The sequence below is a fragment of the Camellia sinensis genome, chromosome 2 (genome assembly GCF_055761805.1).
Source record: "Camellia sinensis isolate YWXY chromosome 2, ASM5576180v1, whole genome shotgun sequence".
NCBI classification, from domain to species: domain Eukaryota; kingdom Viridiplantae; phylum Streptophyta; class Magnoliopsida; order Ericales; family Theaceae; genus Camellia; species Camellia sinensis.
In genome coordinates, this window is record NC_138962.1 from 203,519,542 (window position 1) to 203,523,820 (window position 4,279).

The following is a 4,279-nucleotide window of genomic DNA, read 5'->3' on the forward strand; positions in this document are numbered from 1 at the left end:
TAAAAAACAGGATAAATTATAAACACATTTTTTAAGATTTACTTAAATTATAAATTATTTTTTATAATTTTAAAAATTACATTATATTTCTTAAAATTTTTAATTTCATAACAAATAGGTCATTTTATTAAAAAAATCATCAAATTAATTAAAAAAAATTAATAATGTTAAAATTTTATTTCAATTAATAATTCAGATAATTTTATTATTGTATAGATAAACAGTTAGAAATTTCACTTTTTTAATTAATTCTATTGTTATCCAAAAAGCAACCTAAGAGGGGATGAATTAGGTTTCTACAAATTAAAATTAATAATATATAGCGATCCCGCGTTTACCCTTGTTGTACAGTGATCCGGACATGTGTCCGTGGATGTTGGTAGTTGGTTATCATCGTGTTTACATTCCTTTTTCTTCATATTTGAGTTATGGGATGTGTTGGGTGGGTTTGTTTCAGGTTGGTTGAGTTTAGAAACCAAAACTAGTTGCCCAGATTTTTGGCCTGTCCGCTCGAGCGGAGGTGTTGGCGCTCGAGCGGGGAATACACCCATCCAGTATTTGTTGTGCAGTGTTGTACGCTCGAGCGTAGGGTTGGGAGCTCGAGCGGAGGTCTGGTTCTGCAAAAGTGCTGAGCGAGTGCATTCTGCGCTCGAGCGGGAGGTTGGCCGCTCGAGCGTAAGTCTGTGAGTGGCCGCTCGAGCGGGGTGTTTTACGCTCGAGCGGGAGACTGGGTTAAAGTTCCGAAATTGTGACTTTTCAAATCACTTTTTGCTTTCTCTTCTCTCTCTTACTTTTCCAAAAAGCCATTTTCAGAGCTTCTCACTCTAAATCGGCCCTTCTCTCTTAGATTTGATCTAGTAAGGATCGTTTACTCACCTTTTGTCTTCACAAAAGTTGTGTTGATCGTCGAGAGCTTCCTTTTGATCTGAAAATTTCGAGGTTTGGAGCATTTTGGTTTTGGTCTTCATCTCCTTTGGGGCTCCGGGTTTGAGGTAGGGATATCCTACTCCTCTCTTTGGGTTTTGTCTTTAAATTTTGGTATTTTGAGATGTTGGGCTTGGTTTGGTAAATTTGTGAAAGTTTGGGGCTTTTGTGTAATTTTACAAAAGTTGGGGTTTTATTCATAATAAACCTAGATGCATGTTTGGCATAGAAAAATAGAATGATTGTTGAATCATTGATGAAAATGGGACCTAAGGGTTGAAATGGTAATTATGGAAAATGACCTAATTACATTGTTTAATTAATTGGGATAATTAATTGGTGAGAAATGAGGAAATGAAATGTTGATTGAATATCCATTTGTGCATTTATTTTCTGTTTTAGAAATAACTGCTTGGGGCTATCGGTGGAGGATAGTCGAGATTGTTGTAGACAATGCATGATGATTAGGTAAACGGAAACTAATCAATGGAATGTGTCATGGAACTTGACGGTTGATAGAATACATTAATTGTGTGTATTGTGTGATTGTATATAGAACCAATGTGTTTATATACGTTATGTGTAGAGGAGGAGATAGGGGATGTACTCCGCGGTTTAGGGGAAGATAGGGGATGTACCTCTAAACCGGATAGGTATTGGAAGGAGATAGGGGATGAACTCCGTAGACAGAGCTCATATGCTTGTCTAGAGAAGTGAAGATAGAGCTCACATGCTTATCTTTGTGAAGTGTGGATACAGCTTGTATGCTTATCTGTGGATATTGTTGATATACATATCTGTTGTGAAATATGGATACAGCTTGTATGCTATCTGTGGAAATGATGATAGAGCTAGTATGCTTATCTGTTGTTAAAAGGAAAATGAAAAGTAATTGGGACTTGTAAGTCGTTGACATAAATATGTTATTTATGTGACTGTATCAGTGTTGACCAACTATCAATTGCTAATGTTTTAGGCATTGTCCATGGTTGGTTTAGTGTATTTCTACTGGGCTGTGGCTCACCCTATATGGGAATATCATTTTCAGGTGCAGGAAGCATGCCACCTCCAAGGACATAGCTGGGAGGCTAGTGGCGGGCATAGTTTTGTCGTTTTACTTTTGATGTATTACATGTAATTTCAAGCCAAGGGCTTAATGTGTAAACGAATTAGAACTCTTTGTTGTAACCAAGTGTTAACTTGGAAAGCTGTAAGTCCGTAGGGCATTTTATTATGAAGTTAACATGTAATACTTATGTCTTGGAATTCTAATGAATGAAAGGAATGCAGTTAGTTTAAATGTAAATGCATGTTTTATCTGATGGGTTTATTGTTATTATTTTGAGGGCGTTACATAATACCTCAATAAAATTAATTACTAGTACAATAAATTATTAACAAACACAATGATGAATTTAGCAGTAAATGATCAAGTAAAATAACAATGAAGTATAACTAACATACAGGGTAAATCAAATGATTAATACATGAATATTAGATAGCTATAGCAGTAGTAGGAAAGTAAAGAGATTAGGAAAGAAGAGACAAACAGATTTATAGTGGTGCGGTTTCAACCAAGCCTACATCCACTCCTCAAGCTTCACTTGAGATTTTTCACTATCTTCTAGCTTCACAGTGGTGCTAACAACCTCTTTACAAATGGAATAATCCTCCACGGATTTTACACAGACTTCACAAGTCCAAACCCTTGCAAATCTTAGGTGTGATTCATAATCACTCTCAAGATTTCAAGAACACAGTATTTGCAACACTTTTACAAGATGAAATGGTATTTTTGTTTTCAAAGAAAGTTTACAATAAATATCTCTTAAAGATAGATATATAAAATGAAGTTTTGATTTTTCTGTAAATCTCACACAGGAAAGATGAGCTTAAAGCTATAAGACTCAGTGTATAATTTCTGAGAATAGATGTGAGTGATTATAGATCAAATAATATTTTCAAGTTTTTTGTAACTTGTTTGCATTAGAGGCTTTGGTATATATAATGAAAATTATAGCCGTTTATAGCCGTTGTATTCATTTGAATTTATAACTGTTGTGGTCATTTGAATTTTTAACCGTTTATAGCCGTTGTACTTCCATCATTACCAATTTGAATATCTTACACTCCATTATTTCAAATTTGAATATCTTCCACTTGAACCTTTTGGCCTTTTGAACATTTATAGTCGTTGTACTTCCATCATTACTAATTTGAATATCTTTCACTTGAACTTTTTGAACCTTTTGGCCTGCTGCTGTGCTAGGCTGTCTGAACTTTTGTTTTGGGCTGTTTGAACTCCTGATTGAATCAAATATTAAAGATATTCTAACAACATTTAGGATAAAGGTTTATGTGAGAATAATAGGACAAAATAAATTTTGATTTTATTAAAACATAAAATCATCAAAATAAATGTTGATTCTATTTTTCTCTTTCAAATAAATCATCAAAATAAATTTTGTTTTTATTTTTCTCTTCAAATAAATCAAAACATAATTAAATAAATTATCAAAATAAATAATTCTAACATCTGTCAAATAAAAAATTCTGACAGCGAGATATTTGTAATTTCCCCTAAAAAATATTATGATTAATATAATATTTTCAAGTAATTATTATAAAAAAATATATATTGTTTGGTTCTAATTTTCAGAAAATTATATTTTTTATTTTATGTATTTTAATTTTTTTCAATGAATTTTTTTAATATTTTAAGCAATTTTTTTTAAATTTTTAGACACACCTAATATAAATACACTTAAAAAGTATAATATTTGTGAAAAATATTTTTAAAAAATACACTAAATACCAAAAAATATATTTAAAAAAAAACTCAGTACATTTTTCATATTTTTGTCTATGTATTAATTTTTTAAAATATTTTTTTCATAAATATTTTACTATTTATATACATCTAACTAAGGTGTATCTAAAAAAGTAAAAAATTGCTTAAAATTTAAAAAATATTCACTAAAAATAAAAATATATGAAAAATAAAAAACTCAATTTTCAAAAAATTAAATTTAGAAAACTAAAATCAAACACACTGATTAAGATTTAACCCTTATAACAATATATACGCTTAATTTTTTATTTTGTTAATTTAAATCTTTATTTTTTTTATTTATTTCCAAATTAAACCATCGGTCTCTTTTCGTTAAATAAAACTAATAAAAAAATACTTTAATCATTAAATTCAATAAAAATATATATATATACATATATATATATATATATATTTACCCCTAATATTTTTGCTTCTTATTTAAGATAATCTAATCTTTTTGTTTTTTTATTTTTGAATCAATCTAATAATGAAAATAATAAATAAAAAAATAAGGTTTAGATT